An 18,338-nucleotide genomic window follows, 5' to 3' on the forward strand; every position below is an offset into this window, starting at 1 on the left:
ACTTCTATTAGTTTTTGCCTTATAAAATTTGGTACTCTGAAGTTAGGTGCATATATATGTTAATGATTGTTGTGTCTTTTCGAAAAACTGGCCCTCTAATCACTATGTAATGCCCTTCTGCCCTTCTTTATCCCTAACTTTCTTTGCTTTGAAGTCTATTCTCTCTTAATATAGCTACTCGTGCTTTCTTTTGATTTGTGTTAGCATGTATTTTTTTTTCCATCCACTTACTTTTAAACTATATGTCTATATTTATTTATTTATCTGTTAAGTTTATCTTTTAAAGATTTTTATTTATTTGAGAGAGGGATAGAGTGAGTGGAGGGAGTGATGGAAGAGGAAGGGGAGAGGGGGAAAGAATCCCAAGCAAACTGCCCTGAGCATGGAGCCCCGTGTGGGGCTTGATCTCACAACCCTGAGATCACAACTTGAGCCAAAACCAAGAGTCAGACACTCAACCAATTGAGCCATCCAGGTGCCCCAACATATGTGTCCATATTTAAAGTGGGTTTCTTATAAACATTTATAACAATATATATACTCTGACAATCTTTTAATTGGTGCATTTTAGACCACTGATGTTCAAACTGATTGTTGATATATTTGGATTAATATCTACCATATTTGTTACTGTTTTCTATTTGTTGCTCTTGTTCTTTGTTTCTATTTTTGTTTCTACTCTTTATGCTTTTTGTGGTTTTAACTAAACATTTTATAGAATTCCATTTTCTTTCCTTCTTATGATATTGGTTATACTATTTTTACTTTTCTTAGTGGTTGCTCTAGAGATTGCAATGAACATTTACAATTAATCCAAGTCTACTTTCAAATAACAACACCACTTCCTGGGTAGTACCATAAAACAAAATAATCCTAATTCTTTCTTCTTGTCTTTTGTATCATTGTTGTCATTCATTTCACTTATAAATAAGTATACACAATCAAATACACTGTTGCCTGTTAGATCAATCAAGAATCAATCAAGAATAAGAAAAATAGGGGCGCCTGGGTGGCTCAGTGGGTTAAAGCCTCTGCCTTTGGCTCAGGTCATGATCCCAGGGTCCTGGGATCGAGCCCCACATCAGGCTCTCTGCTCAGCAGGGAGGCTGCTCCCTCCTCTCTCTGCCTGCTTCTCTGCCTACTTGTGATCTCTGTCTGTCGAATAAATAAATAAAATCTTTAAAAAAAAAAAAAGAATAAGAAAAATAGGGGCACTTGGGTGGCTCAGTAGGTTAAATGTCTGCCTTTGGCTCAGGTCATGATTTCAGGGTCTTGGGACCAAGCCCCACATTGGGCTCCTTGCTCAGTGGGGAGTCTGCTTCTCCCTCTCCTTCTTTCCCTCTGCCTGCTTGTGTGCTTGCACACTCTCTCTCTTGCAAATAACTAAATAAATAAAATCTTTAAAGAAAAGCATAAGAAAAATAAAAGTTTTTATTTTATCATTGCTTTTTCCTACTTTGATGGTCTTTATTTCTTTATGTAGATCTGAATTTCTTATCCATATCACTTTCCTTCTAAAGAACTTTTAACATTTCTTGCAAGGCAAGTGTACTGGCAACAGGTTTCCTCAATTTTTGTTTATCTGAGAAAGTTTTTACTTCTCCTTCACTTTGGAAGGAAATTTCATAGAATACAGAAATCTAGGCTGGTGGTTTTATTCTTCTACTCCAATCTCTTCTTATTCTCATGGTTTCTGAAAAGTTGATACAATTCTTCTTTGTTCCTCTATACGTAAACTTTATTTTTATTCTCTGCCCTTTTTCAGGATTCTTTATCTTGGATTTTCTGTAATTTGAAAGTGATATGCTAAGTGTAGAGGGTTTTTTAGACATTTATTCTGTTTGGTGTCTGCTGAGCTTCCTGGATCTGTGTTTTGGTGTCTGACATTAATTTAGGGAAACTTCTCAGTCATTATTCAAATATTTCTTCTAACTCCTTTCTTCCCTGATACTACTATTGTACGTATGTTACACCTTTTGTGGTTGTCCTACAGTCCTTGGTTAGTCTATTCTGTTTTATAGCCCTTTTTTCTCTTTGCTTTTCAGTTTGGAGGTTTCTATTGCAAAATTCTCAAGCCCCTCAGAGATCTTTCCTTGCCCATGTCCAGTCTGCTAATAAACCCTTCAAAGCTACTCTTCATTCCTGTTATGTTTGTTTGTTTTTTTAATCTCTAACATTTCTTTTATTGTTCTTTCCTAGGATTCCTCTCTCTGCTTATATTGCTCATCTGTTCTTGCATGTTGTGTAGTTTATGCATTAGTGTCCTTAGCATAATAATTGTAGTTGTTTTAAATTCCCAGTATGATAATCATCCCTGCTATGTCTGGGTTTGATGCTTGTTCTTTCTCTTCAAATCATGCTTTTTGCCTTTTAGTATGCCTTGTAATTTTTCTTGATAGCTGGATATGAGGTACTGGGTACAGGAAACTGCTGTAAATAGGATTTTAGTAATGTGGTGGTAAGGTGAGGGGGGAAGGGAGCTATGCTGTAGTCTTATGATTAGATTGTAGTCTCTTCATAAGCCTATGCCTCTGGACTGTGAAATTCACAAGTATTTCTCAGTTTTCTTTTCTCACCACTCTAGGTGGGACAGGATGGCTGAAGTGAGCTGAGTTGCTTATTTACCTTCTCCCGTTAGTATCTAATAATGCCCCCAGAAGATTAAGCTCTGGTTAACTATGGGTTAACTATAAGGGTTGGCCTTATGAAGAAAAAGAGAGTCCTCTTGTGTAGTTCAAAATGGTACATTTCCCCTACCCCTGCAGAAAGCATGAAGGGATTTTTCTCCAATATTTACTGTGGAATCTGGAGGAGCTCCCGGTGGCAAATCTCACATTGTTGTGCAAGTCCTCCTATGACTGGGTTCCTCTGGAGATTTTAACTCTCATAGTTGTTCACACTGAACTTCCAGCAATTCAGCAATTATAGTTCAGGTTTTTCAACCCTGGCACTGGTTCTCTTGGCAGTTTCTGTTCGCTCACTCATGAGTCTGCTCTGGTGAGCTGCAACTCCCTGTAGTCATCTATTTATTAATCTTGGGGGCAATGGTTTGTCCTATGTTCTCTCCTCTCTTTTGGATCCAAGAAGAGTTGCTGAGTTTTCGGTCTTTCCAGATTTTTACTTGTTAGGACTGGATGATGACTTCCAAACTCCTTACATTTGGAATAGGAAACTGGAAGTCTCTCCAAGTGATTTTTTATTGTGCTGTCAGAGTTTAGAAACCAATGCTGTAGAATTTTGCTTCTCAAAATATTTTGCTTCACCTGAGAGCTTGTTAAAAATGCAGAACCCCCTTGGGGCACCTGGGTAACTCGGTGGGTTGAAGCCTCTGCCTTCGGCTCAGGTCGTGATCCCGGGGTCCTGGGATTGAGCCCCGCATGGGGCTCTCTGCTCAGCGGGGAGCCTGCTTCCTCCTCTCTCTCTGCCTGCCTCTCTGCCTACTTGTGATCTCTGTCTGTCAAGCAAATAAATAAAATCTTTTTTTTTAAGATTTTATTTATTTATTTGACAGAGAGAGATCACAAGTAGGCAGAGAGGCAGGCAGAGAGAGAGAGACGGAGAAGCAGGCTCCCTGCAGAGCAGAGAGCCCCATGCGGGACTCGATCCCAGGACACTGAGATCATGACCTGAGCCGAAGGCAGAGGCTTAACCCACTGAGCCACCCAGGCGCCCTAAATAAAATCTTTTAAAAAAAAAATGCAGAATCCCAGGGACACCTGGGTCGTTCAGCTGGCTAGGCAGTTGCCTTTGGCTCAGGTCATGATCCCAGGGTCCTGGGATCGAGTCTCGCACTGGGCTTTCCGCTCAGCAGAGAGTCTGCTTCTCCCTCTGCCCCTTACCCTGCTCATGTTCTCGCTCTCAATAAAATATTTCAAAAAAATGCAGAACCCCAAATCTACCCTAGACCTACTGAAGTCAGAAACTACCTTTTAGTAAGATCTCCAGATGATTCACTTGTACATCAAAGTCTGAGAATCACTGCTTTTGGACAATATTGTCAACTTGGGCTATACATCAGAATGGACAGACCTTTTCAAAAAATGATTACATGCACCAGCATTTCTTTAAATCTCCAATGATCCACTGTGAGGTTAGTGTGAGAACCACTGAACCAGAATGCACAAACACAAGTAAGAATTGTGTGAGTATACTTTCATCATGATGTATAGAAGGAAAAAAGAGGAGGGTGAGCCCCCACTTTCAAGGAGAGACACACAGGGACCTACCTTAATAAGAATCCTATTGGCACCAGAAGGAAAAATGACCCTTTAGGTAACAAAGGCCTGGTGGGTTTATCTGGTTCTCACTCAAAGGAAAAAAAAAAAAAAAAAAAAGCCTGAACTACTGTACTTTCTAGCGTCTTTGCTCTACAACTCTAAAACCAGCCTTCATTGTTGTCCTACTCTGTGGCCACTCCTCTTTTAACCCATACCCCAAAGAGTACTCATGAGATTTCACAAGAAAACATGTTTCCCGTTCTAGGAAAGTAGAATGGATCACCCTTAACAGACATTCCCCATTGTGTAGTAAGCCTGTGAAGGATATATTCCTACCAACACATTATCTTGTGGTTCATCGCATCCCCTTTAGGATGCCTCCTGGCAACAACCTAAGATACCAGAACTGCTGATAGAAACTAGTTTTTCTCTATAAGAAACTGTCTCTTTGCCTATTGTTTCCCTGCCCCTGAATTTTCTTGATGGAGTTCTGCTGCCAGAGTGAGTGACTTTTTCCCCTGGGCTTGATGTCTAGTGGTGAGTTTTTATACTGTTCAAGTCTAACAATGCTAGTTTTCTCCCTGTATTTAGTAGACGCTCAACAATGATGATGGAAAAATGTATTCTCTCTATCTCCATTCTTTACAGAAAAACCAAATGGCCATACATAACACAAGAAACGATCATTTCAGTCCACATCACTTCTGTTTGTTGCCAAACAACAACGACAATAACACGTTTCTCAAATTTCATGAGATTGAGACTTCCCATCTACCTCCAACAGGTGTTTAAGCATTTTCTATCCTTTGTCTGGAGTATTTCCTCCATCACGCTGGAAAGACTATTAGATGATGTGATTAATACAACTACATTTCCTTAACTGGCTCAATTTGGAAACAGAGGTTCATTCCACACCAGTTCCTCAGGGAGAAGAGAGCTACAGCTGCTTACTGATTGTATATGATCTTTAGCTATGTTTCTTCCTCTACAGAATAAGGGTAAGACTCATTTTCAGTTCTACTGTCAAGATTAAATGAGTTAACAGATACACAAGTTTCCATAAACTGCGAATCACTCTATAAAATTTAGATATGCTTGTTATTAGTTGTTTGGGAAAAAATCATGCTTCCAGGAGGATTAGTAAAGAAATAATTTCCAGGGCACAGTGAAGACATCAAAGGAGAGAAAGAGTTCTCTCATGGCCAATTTCCATACAGGGGAATAAGAGTTCTATTTCTAGTTTCTTGTTAAAGGTTAGAGCTAACACTACGCATTGCCTTTGACATCGGTTTCAAACAAGCAGACTGATCAGAGGCAATACATATGTGATCCAGCATTCAGAGATGAGGGTGTGTGTCATGGCCATTAGGCTCTCCAGCTCACTTTAAGTAGAAACTCCCAAGCCCACTGCTGTTCACACTGGCAGACACTGAGGCTTGCACACTAAAGGGAAAACAAGGGGTGCTCTTTTAGATCTAATTATGGCTAGCCAGGAGTTTCTATCCCTGGCAGCACAGCTGCTTTCTACCAGGAAACCGATGAGATGAGCTTGTGAGATGAGGGCTGATTTTGGCATCAGGAAGTTTGCCTGTGATTTGAATGAAAGACTGTTTGCACTCCAAAGTTCTGCCCTGCCGTGAGATAGGCAGGCCTATTTCTATCCAGCTGTTATCCGCCATGCAAGATGACTTCACTTTCTAGAACACAGATAATCTCTGTGGACAACCTGCTGGCAACCAAGCACCGAAATATCTGGGGGAAATATGAGCTGGGGTCATCAAATGCTGGAGATAGGAAACAGACAATAATTCCATTCCTCAGCTGTTAACAGTGTTTCTTCTTTCTTCCCAACTTTCTTTTAAACAAATTCCAAGTTAATTTCCCAAGTTAATTAATTTCCTGATCCCGGGTTCAATCCAGAAGCACAAATCGTAGGGGCACCTTGGTGGCACAGTCAGTTGAGCGTCCAACTCTTGGTTTCAGCTCGGGTCATAATCTCATGGTCATGATCTTGTGGTCGTGAAATTGAGCCCCACATTGGGCTCTGTGCTCAGTGCAGAGTCTGTTTGAGATTCTCTCTCCTTCTACCCCTCCTGCTCATGCTCTCTATCTCTCTTAAATAAATAAATTTTTTTTTAAGATTTTTATTTATTTATTTGACAGATAGAGATCACAAGTAGGCAGAGAGAGAGAGAGGAGGAAGCAGGCTCCCTGCTGAACAGAGTCCGACGCAGGGCTCGATCCCAGGACCCCGAGATCACGACCCGAGCTGAAGGCAGAGGCTTTAACCCACTGAGCCACCAAGGCGCCCAATAAATAAATTTTTAAAAGCAGCATAAATTATATTTCATTGTCATAACTCTTTATTCTTCTTTAATCTGGAATAGTTCTATAGTGTGTCTTTATCTTTCATGACTTATAGAAGATATTTTATAGAATGTTCCTTATTTTTTAAAGATTTTTAAAAATTGCAATAAAATACACATAACATAAAATTTACCATTTTAGCCATTTTTAAGTGTATACTTCAGTAGCGTTATGTATATTCACACTGTTGGACAACCAATCTCTAGAATTCTTTCCGTCTTGCAAAACTGAATATCTACTAAACAACAACTCTTAATCTGGGTTTGTCTGAGGTTTCTTCATGAGTAGATGGAGGCATTTTTGACAGGAATTCTACAAAATTCATGTTGTGTCCTCAATGCATCATATAAGATCATGATATCAGTTTGTCACACTACTGGTCATATTAATTTCAATCACTCAGTTAAGATGATAGTTACCAGATTTCTCTATTGTACAGTTACTACCTCTCCTTTCTAATAAGTATTTTGACACTATGTAGATGTCCTATTTCTCATCAAATTTTCAGCCATTAGTTTAGGACCCATTGATAATTCTTACATAAATCAATTATTACCTTGATATCTGTCAAATGGTGGTATTTCTAACTTTATCATTCCTTACTCATTTACTCATCTGGCATTCTATGATATGGAGTTTTCTTTCTCTCTCAATAATCTACTTATTCACTTATTTATGGTATCAGTAATAAATCCATGGACTCATGGATTCTTATTTTATTCTATGGAGGATAACCTATTACTACCATTACTTATTTTGATACTAAAATAGTCCCAGATTTGACAAATGAGAACCCTTTTAAGTTAGCTCATGAGTTTTTCTGACATGTCCTTATCATTCTTTGGGCACTTTCTCACTTTCTGGCACAATAAGATGTTCCAGACTCATCCTATTCATTCTCTGCCCCAGCTTGAATCAGCTATTTCCCCGGGGTGCCCTATTTCTTTAAAAAAAGAATGGTATTTAAAAACCTCTGTCTGGGTGTGGTGTGCTTATTGTTACCATTGTGATCTCTTTCAGACCTTTGCAGTGATGACGTTAAGAAAATATGTTTGAGAGTGTACATTTATATCCATTTCTACACCTATGTATCTATGCAATAAAAATAATGGATTCACACTGATATCTCTAATGCAAATCCTAATCCAATATCACAAGTTTCATCCTAGTCTTTCTCCTTTCCATACTTACATAATTTTCTGACAATGAGAGACCTGGCTCTTATTATTCTCACTTTTGTTTATGTGCTTAATCCCCGAAGGCAGCAAAAATTGTTTCACAATTTCCAAGTCATACACCAGAAGACTGAATTCTTGATCTTTCATTCCAAATGGCTTCTACCCATAGTCTTTTTAACCTCAGTGGATGGCAACTCCATCCTTGTAGTTGCTCAAGCCAAAACCTTGGAATCATTTTACCTCTCCCCCTTCTCTCTTTCATACCCCACATTCAATCTGTCAGGAAATCTCATCATTTCTGCCCTTAAAATACTTTCAGAATCTGACTGCTTCCCATTACCTCCACTGCTACCAACCATCTGGTCCAAGCCACCACCATTATTTTGGCTTGAGTTTGTCCCAGTGGATCCTCTGCACCTCTATCCTTACTTCTTAATCAGTCTACTGTCAATATAGGAACCAGAGTAGTCCTGTCAAAATGTCTGTCACTCTTCTGCTAAAACCCTGCAATGGTCTCCCAATTCACTCAGACTAAAAGCCAAAGTCAATGGCATAAAATGATCCTACATGATCTGGCCCCCTACACCTTTCTGACTTCATCTCTTACTTTTGTCTCCATCATCCAACTCCACTCCAGCCATGCTAGACTCCTTGCTGTTGGTCAAACACTCCAGTCACACTACTATTTAAGTCCCAGCTTAAAGAATTACCTCAAGAATGACTTCACTTCCTATTTTAGCAGTATAATTTGATTAAAGATTTTCTGTTAAAGAAAAAAAAAAAGTGATCTTTAACCCTAGTAAGCAGTTTGAGCCAATGGGTCTCATATTTGTATTTCAGGCTCACATTCTACCAAGAAGGAAGGTGTCCTTACCAAAAATGTAGTAACACACCAATACCACTGAGCTTCAGATAAACATCAAATAAAAGCTCCAGAGAAAATTGTATAATTTTGGTAAATGCTGTGTATATGTGTGTATCTATTTTTAGTGGTAAAAGGTGGATCTAATACATTCATAAGCTTCTCAAAGGAGTCTGACCCAAAAGCAATTAAGAAACATTGCATTTGACTATTTAGTGGAACTCCTCTATTAACAATAAGCTTCCTGAGGACAGGAAGTATGTCTTTCCCATTATCAAATCTTAGTACTTCACAAAGTAGTAAATAATGTTTATTGAACAAATAAAAATAAGTGAATAAATAAAGATGAAGGAATGAAGGACTACTGCCTCAGCTCACCCTCTCTCCTCTTTCTCCAGTTTTCTAAGGAGATAGGCCACAGTAGCACACCGAGGACATTCGACTGATAATGATTCAGAGAGTGACTAAGAATCACGCAATGAAGTTACTGCTAGATTTGGGTAGGGGAGTCTTCCTAGGAATGGGAAAGAAATCTTAATTAACGGAAAAACTTCTGGCTTTCGGTAGCTTTTCAAAGTTAAAATCTACCTTTATGGAGTTTTCTTGGAGGCAAGAGACTCTTGGGGGCTTTGGAGGTTTTGTGCACTTTTGTGTGCTAATAGGAGAGGCCCAGAGTACAGGTTATACGAGCTTGTTCTAGGCGTGAGGTTTAAGGGTAAAAGAAATGATCCCTTTAGGTTCTCTTCTAAGTTGTTCCATTAATTTCACCAGGGTAGGAAAAGAGACAGAAATTCAAGTAAGAGGACTGCTGAGGAATGAACATTTATGGATTTATGATGTATCTTTCTAGAACCTGAATCTAATAGTTAGGGCACAGAGGCACTCTTCTAAAAGCAAAATCCTGAACTTTAAAGGGTTTTTGAAATTTTCATTATACAATTCATGCACCATGTTGGCCACAAGGATTCATATCTAAGAGAACCATCCACAAAATTGATCAGGCTATGGTTGAGAACAATCTCTGGGATTGGCTGCATCTGTTCTGTTGAGGGAATTTTCTGCCACGGATGGCTCAGCTACGAATTGCCAGAAATACTCAAGAGGGCAGCAAGTTGCCTTCTGTCCCTATTTTGCACTCAGCAGAAGACCCAAGTGTTTAGAGAACACAGCGAGTTGCCTAGAAATAATCTGTGACCAGGAGTTCTATAAGGCCACACTGATGGCTAACCTAAGAGACGAAGCCCTCAAAGGGTTCTCCTCTAAATCAGAACCCACGAACCATGTTCCTGATAAAGAATGGGGTACTTCAAACACACAAAGCAAAACGGAGGTACATCCAACATGCAGACAATAGGAAAATCTTCCATTTACCTTTTATGCTGGGCAAAAGAGCAATAACTGGGACAGATGTTGTCAAGGTCATACTTTCATTACTTCAGTGAGCACCTAGGAGGTGTTAAAGCACTGTGTTGAGTACTGTGTGTGTGTGTGTGTGTGTGTGTGTGTGAAGGGTACTAAGTGAACAAGAGGAGAGCCTGTGATCTCTAGTAACAGAGATAAAATATAAACACTAGTAACTGCAATGCAAGTGAGAAAGGGGTACACAGATATGTATGTGTTTAGAAGAGGCAGAGCATCTGGCTGATGGCAGTAAGATCTATTAGCTGTGCTTCATGAATCAAGAAAGGAAGGAAAGACATTTGGGGCCTTGGGTGCCCAGCTAAGGAAGCCGTCTTTTTCTTGCCTTTCCTTTCCTTTGTTTCTTTCTTCATAACATTTTACATCCCTGAGTATTTTGAATAGAGAACTGAAGGTGATCAGAAGTACTCTCTGGAAAGACTAATTGGGTAGTAATGAAGTTTGTGGCAGTGGGAGTTGAGGGAGAGAGCGGACAGTTATTTAGATTATAAAATCAATAGGTTCAGGCCACTGAACTGTTGTGGGGATCTGAAAGAGGGATGAGTGAAAGGTGACTTGGAAAATGCTGATGCCACTTAAGAATAGGGTCCCTGGCAGAGAAACAGGAGGCTTGAGAGAAACAGATGATGTGTGATTTGGAGCACACTGAAGTGTTAGTGAAGTACCTGGCAGTCTTTGGAAATGGGGGACTGAGGCCCTGGGGAGAGGTCTGGAGCTGAAGTCATAGACGTGGGAGTACTCTGCATACCAATGAGAGCTGACGCCTTGAAAATGGATGAGCTCACTAAAGGAGAGGATTCGGAAGGAGGAGAGAAGAGGGTCAAGGGCAGAACCTTAGGGAATGCTTACATATAAAATGAGAAAAAGAGCCAGACAATGAAGCCATAGGAGTAGTCAGAGCAATAATCTGAAAGTCAGCAGACTCTCATGGAAAATAAAAGAGGAAAGAGGCTCAAGGAGTGGTGGGGGGGTCACCATGACAAGTGCTACACATAGGTCAGAGAGGCTGGGACTTGAGAAATGCCAGTTGGGCTTGGGGAGCAGTTTCACCACCCTTCTGGTGGGATCACAAATCAGGTTTCAAGTGAAAGGGTTAAAGAGGGAACAAATGGGTTGTTCAATTCATATCTGTGGGTGTCCATCTGTCTTCACTGCTTGCCTCTTCTTCTTCCTTCCTGAACTCACCATCTGTCCACTTTGACTGCTATGTAAAAGTTTCTGAAGCGTCTTCATTTTAAAGGTTCAATAGATACTGACAAATATTGACAAAACTAGTGACTATGTCCCTCCAGGAATCCCCAGGCTCCTAACAGGGTTATTGTTTACCTAGATTTTGTTCCCCAGGCAAAGATATACAGAAGAGAAGTGAAATGTAGTAGTTTATTCTCGTGGGCTGTGAAGTCAGACAGATCTGGGTTTAAAGCCTTGCTCCCCTACCACTTACTAGCTATGTGATTTTGATGAGTGTCTATGGTAAAAAGGGTGTGATAACAGCTCTCATTTCAAAAACTTGACACGAGGACTAATTAGATCATGTACCTGGTGCCTAGCATATAGTAAGAGCTCAACAAATTGTATCTCTCTTCATTATGTCACAGGGATATTACCAAGGGTTACTTATTGAAATAAGTATTTATTATTGATAGAGGTAATAAGGAACACAAAGGAAGTACTAAAAATTCTATCTGGCCTCCACAGTCTCATTAGACGAGTCAAGGCAGACATAGGTGAAGAAATGAAAGAACTAGTGTTAGGTGGTGTGGTGATATCTATAGTGAAATAGAAAACTATGAAGAGGCAGAAATAACTGGGGACTCAAAACAGAGGTGGGATCAAGGTGCTTTTTAAAAAAAATATAGTTGGGATTAAGATGATTTCAGTAGGCCATGGATGAAGGGAGGGAGGGAAGAGTGGAGAAGGAGAGAGAGGGGAGGAAAAGGGAGAGAAGGAGAGAGAAATTCCAGAAAATGGGAGAGGGTGTAAATGCAGAAATGCCTATGCAAATTCTGGGGTCACTTATGAAGCTAGATTCCTGAATGTGGAAGAGAAGTGATGGGGATTAATGGGATATGAGACAGGTTATGCAGGATGGAACACGTCAAGACTTTCTTTTCCTCAGTATACCCGTGATTCTCAGTGTTTGGTAGAGCCTGGGCTGTTGGTTGCCAAGTCCATGAAAGATTATATGGAGGTGGGCAGAAGGACCAGGAAGGTAGACTGGCTTCACATGGTGGAGTCAGTTAGGCAGACTGAAGACTGATGCTCACACAGGGGCCAGAAGACTAAATGCCTGTAATGGTTGGAAGCAGAAGACTCATTCCAGATTGGACTTGCTCCTAAAAAACTATCAGGTCTGGATGTTGAACTTTTAAAAAACAGAACATCAGGGGAACTGGAGGAGAAGTGGGGAAGGCAGACACCAGTGCCACCAGAAATATGTGTATGTGCACCAGTGAATAGATAATGGGGTTTGCACACTTCCAAAGACTTCTTGGGTACTACAGAGACTCTAAATCTTCCTAAACTATAGATACCATCATTCTTTTGACACTTCCAAGTTTTGCAAAGTTACATGTTCTCATTATACTTAGTGAGAACCCATCTTAGAACCTAAGTGTATTTAGCCATTTCAAGTCTGTAACGAAAATGGCATTAAATGATAAAGTTTCCCTAAGAAACTGAATAATGCTAACCCCTCTGTTCATAGGTAAAAGTAAAACATCACACATTTTGATATGCCTCTTTCAGATTTGGTGACCACTTTCCCAAACATCTGTACTGAAAAGATACAATGCTGAGAAGTACTGGGGGAAAAATTATAGCATATGCCTACTAATATTATTGACTGATTACAGTTAATGGAATTAATGGAATATATAATTTCGGGTACATAAATTAATCCAGGTTTAGCATAAAAATCTTTTGGGTTCATCTAAAACACTATTGGTTACTGGCAAGTGATTATATTCTAAAAAAGTTCATTCTCATAATGAAAACCACAGTTCGCAGTTTACATTGCCAACTTTTAAACTTTTGTCAGAAGCTTAAGTCAAGGCTATCATTATTGGCAATGCCTAAATTATGAAAAAGTATATTCCTAAAGTTAATCAGTAATACATTTTCTTATAAATTCAATGCTACAAATAATGGTTAGGTTTTGGAGACTGGTCATGGACTTAATCCAGGGGTGGTGATTTGTGTCCTTAGTGACTGAACAAACGATTTAATAAATCAACAAATAAATGAAGTATAGGTCTATGCTGTTCTGAAAGTAAATAACTAATAAAAACTGCCATATATAAAAATGTTTCTTTTGGAAAATGTGTTCTGAGTTCCAGCTTAGTTGCCAGGAACAACCTCTCCTTATGGTTCATCCTTGGGTGGCCAAATGGGAATTTATCCCTCTGCAGTGAAAGAAAACTCAAATTAAGTATCTTCTATCCTGGACATTTTCTCACTTCCACTGAAGGGGATGATGAGGGAAAAATGAAGTAAGAATGGGGGCACATTTAACAGAGACTATCCTTAGCATTGGTCCAGGCAATCCTGACACATGTTCAACATTAGCCTGACTGGGGCAAGGTAAGGACAGAGATTTGAGTGGGAAGGGGTCTAGGTAACAAAGGGTGTGCAGCTTTGATAAGGAGAAAAAATCCCCAAGTAGGGCCAACACTGAGGAAAGATGCCTTTCAGGGGACTTGTACCTAAGGCTAGTGAAAAGATTCAGAACAAGTCTCTCCAAAATGCCACTTAGACATGTGGACTATTTTGAGCTGAAGGCATTTGAGACCCTGCAGCCTCAGGAGAAGTTTTTGCCCCTCCCTTAACTACAGAAGAATCTAAATTGGGGCCCCCCCACCCCCCGAATAAGAGTTATTACCAGAGATAAATTTTATCTGAATGACCCATCTGTATGGCAGGGCAAACACCTAATTAGCAAACATCTGCTCTTCTTCTTACCGCCCTGTGAACTGCCTTCCTCCCCTTTGGAGCCCTAGGCCCCTATCCCTTCCTTAGCTCAGGATGGCATATAGATCTCATTTTACCTTTCTGTCTTTTGAACCTTTTATATATGTGGGGTTGCTGTACATATGAAATTAAATTTGTTTTTTCCCCTGTTAATCTCTCTCATGTCAACTTAATTCTTAGACTAGCTAGACGAATCTTTGGAAGGGCAGAGGAAAATTTTTTATCCCCGACCCTAGTATTTAACCAAATGTAAAGCATAATAGCATAGTGGTTAAGTGTAAGAACCTGAAAGCCAGACCTTCTGGGTTTAAGCCCCAGCTCCCCACTTGTTAGCTACATGATGTTAGATGAGGTAAGTAACCTCTCTCTATCCCAATAACACAGGATAAGAATACCTACATAAAGGGCTCATAAGAGGACTAAGTAAGTTGACCCTGATGGGGATATACAAGGACTACATATGTATTTGTTGTTGGTGTTTTTTTTTTTTTATTTAAATTCAATTAATTAACGTATAATGTGCTATTAGTTTCAGAGGTAGAGGTCAGTGACTCATCTGTCTTGTATAATACCCAGGGCTCATTCCATCAAGTGCTATGTAAGTGTTAACTAAAAAACATCTCAGGGCACCCAGAAGTTGCTGATTACATGTTATACATGTGATGATTGAAAACATGTTTAACCTTGAGAATAATAGGAACTTCCTGAGGATTAAGGAGCAAGAGGAAATGAAGGTGGATACTCTTTATTAAATATCAAAAAAAGCACAGTACTATCTTTAATTGTGCTGTGATCACTGTTTTTTACCTCAAAAGAAAAAATGTGTGCCAAACCACCACCTAGGAACAGGAATTTTAAAATGATACCATGAGGCTCTCAGAACCAACGAGTCTTACTGACTCTATTTTAGGACTGTATTCTGATAATAAGGAAGAATATAAAATACATTTTCTTTTTTTGACAGCACTGCCCAAAGAACAACTATTCAAAATGGGTTCCATTAAAGAGTACATCTCATTTCACTAAGTGAAATAAGGTCATCCTTTTTAATTTCAGAAATGTCTTTGCCCAGCCAAATGACAAATGTCATTTGGATCCTTGGTGCATAAATTGCAATAATTTTTTTAGACACAAACTTCAGGGTTGGGCTGCCAAGTGTACATGTTTCCTTTCATGGTTTTCCAGCACAAAGAGTTCGTTACTAGGGGAAATGTCTGGTAAATGAAAAAGGTTACGTCATATTGAAGGACTGTGCACTTAGGAATGGTTTGCCTTTGCCTAGTATTCAAGGATAGGAGTAGCTTCCATTTCCTCCTTTACAGCAGGACGACTCTTTTAATTAAATGAAAGGTTGATTTATAAGTGCATTATCCTTATTATCTTGCGGGAGCACAGAGTTAGGTAGAGGATCAATATTCAGGTCTGGGGAGTGCCTAGATGTGAAGAAAGCATCTCTTAGGAGAAAAGACTAACACCTTGGTTTCCCAACAGTCTGTGGACCAGGGAAGCGTGGCTCTCTTCTGCTTCCCAGCAAGCTGCTTTAACAGCTCTGCTAACGGACCTCCTGGTTCTCTCATCCTCTATAGAGCAACCTCATTAAACAGCAACATCTGCAAAGCCCGAGCAGCAACAAAACTTGGCAGATCTGGATAGAGAGGGGAAAACCATCAAAAATCACTAAAACTACTTAGAAACTTCAGACAAACAGAACCAAGCAATGCAGCACAGTTTGTTAAACCACTCAACTGCTTCATAACGAAACCATCACAGTCTTCGTAATGCAGTTAGTATTTTCCCCATGCAAAAACTGTATTTCTTCATTATACCCTAAAAGAGGGGGCAGAAACACAGTATGGTATTGTGGAAACTGCACAGGCCCAGGAGTGTGAAGACTTGAGTACAGGTGCAGTTCTGTCTGGGGGGCCTTGGATAACATGGGACGAGGATAATACCTTCTGTATCTGCCTCACAGGATTTTTGAGAGGATTAAATGAGAGTGCATATCTGCAGGTATTTTCTAAAATGCAAAGGACTTTCAGATTCTACTGTTCATTGTCATGATTCTATCTGACTGCTTCTTTTGTATTATTTTAATCAGTATGGATCTTAAACAGGGCACACCATAAATCAGTCAGCACAAGTCCCGAGTGCTGATTTGGGGCAAGTCATAGGTCTAATAGCACGAAGCCCCTGGGAAGTAAAACATGGCTTTCAGGCTTTCAAATCTGCGGCAGGCTACGAGCAAGTCCTCCTGTCTAGGAAAGGCTAAATGTTTATCCATTTTTGTATATAAGAGCAGTAAGAAAATGGAACCCCACACACCTATATTAGCATTTAAATCAATATTTTATCTGCAAATATATTAGGCAGCAGGATTATTTAAGTTAATGTTATCTACTTGAAATATTTGTTCGGAGCACAGGCTGCCAACATGGCTGGCCTGCCAATATGATTTAGATCAGGGGATTAGATATTCCAGCTTAATGGAAGTAAACTTCAAAAGGCACTTTTCACAAAAGTTAATAGAAATGGAATGCATAAATATAAAATACCACTTTTGTCTCAAAGAACCAGCTTTAAGTAGTAAACACAAGTCTGTTTTTTCCATGTCTCAGTGAGATCTAGGTATCAAAAAAGGAAGAGCGTCAACTCCTTTAAAAAAGTGTGGAGATACTCTCAATGGTCGTGTAAAGTGAGGAGGAACAATGTGATTAAGGTTAAGCATGTGTGTAATTGACTCTCAGCAAGAAAATCTGATAAGGGTTTAATGCATACGGATCCTTGAAAACAAAGAACGCCACTTCGGTGCACAATCATTAAGAATGCCCTCTCACTGAGATCTCAGACTACATAGTTGTTTAATACCAAGTCCACAGGCACAGGTCGGTGGCTGTGCCTCTAAGAATTCTAGGTTGAGTATAAGGGGTGAGACAAAGTACAGAAGATGGGAGGAGAAAGCCCCAGCGCCCACAGCCCTAATCCTTTCCTTGTGCATTCTTTTTTCTCGTGTTCAATAAACTCTTTTGCCCTATAAATCCCAAGCCACCACTGTCCCTCCATCGCCCATGTTTTGATCATATTGCATAGACAACCTACTCCAGGGAACTAATTTTTGGTAAAGTAAGATGGGCTGTTTGAGAAGCAGAAGGATGGCTAACAGTTGATGTGCATATGTATTTCTAATGCATCTATGCTCATCTTTTTTTTTCTCTGACAAGCCATATTTCACCCAACTCTATAAATTGTAGAGTAGACACATTTGACATACTTATTAGCACAGTGAATGCTCGCAGTGGTCATCTATTAAATGCTTACTGATGATGACCTAATACCACCATCTGTGATGCCCTGGACAAGAAAATCTGTGTTCTTTATAGCTTAGAGAAGGGTTTCTATAATCTGAAAGGCTAGTCAAAATATCTTTGGCATCTTGGGGTGCCTGGGTCCTGGGATCAAGCCCCGCATCGGACTCTCTGCTCAGCGGGGAGCCTGCTTCCTCCTCTCTCTCTCTCTCTGCCTGCCTCTCTGCCTACTTTTGATCTCTTTCTCTGTCAAAAAAATAAATAAAATCTTTAAAAAAAAATCTTTGGCATCTTATTAAGAAAAAAAAAAAAAGAACAAACATTAAAACCCATGCTGAATGTCTAATACCAAATGTTCACCACGTAATTTTTTGTTCTCTAAATGACCTGTGCAAGTTATCATTATAAGCAGATTATAAATGTTTTTGGTGCAAGGAATATATTTCTCTGGTATTTTCTAGAGTGCTTAGAATTGGACCAGGTAAAAGGAAAGACTGCTAAGTATTTAAAGAAATAAAGTGAATATATATTTTCTTTGGGTAAAACAAGTGAGCTATATAAAAATCCTTTTTTTCATTAGAGCCCTTCAACTAAACAACATATGAAGAAAACATTTTATATAATTTATTTATATAAATAATATTTATTTATATAAATATGTATATAAATTTTATATATATATATAAAAGATTTTATTTATTTATTTGACACATAGAGAGAGCACAAACAGGGGGAGCTGAAGGCAGAGGGAGAGAGAGAAGCAGGCTTCCCACTGAGCAGGGAGCCTGAGGCGGGTTTGATCCCAGGACCTTGAGTTCATGACCCAAACTGAAGGCAGAGGCTTAACCCATTGAGCCACCCAGGTGCCCCAAGAAAACATAATATATCAAGCCTGTAGCAGATAATCTCATAACATATCTTAATAAGACTGCTTTACATTTGTGTAGTACTACCTGTTTATGAAGCACTGTCAGCTTTAGCACACAGCACCTCTGTTCTTCCTCACCCCAGGGTGGTAGCAGTT

At 39.5% G+C, this 18,338-nt stretch overlaps 1 protein-coding gene across 4 annotated transcripts in view; it reads right to left on the reverse strand.

Annotated features, from left to right (window-relative positions):
- The window catches only part of FRMD5 (FERM domain containing 5), a gene marked incomplete at both ends in the record, with an annotated part of 311,249 nt that overhangs the window by 114,905 nt on the left and 178,006 nt on the right, over positions 1-18,338 (reverse strand). The gene's annotated exons all lie outside the window — the stretch shown is intronic.

This window comes from Martes martes (assembly GCF_963455335.1).
Source record: "Martes martes genome assembly, chromosome: 7".
NCBI lineage: Eukaryota > Metazoa > Chordata > Mammalia > Carnivora > Mustelidae > Martes > Martes martes.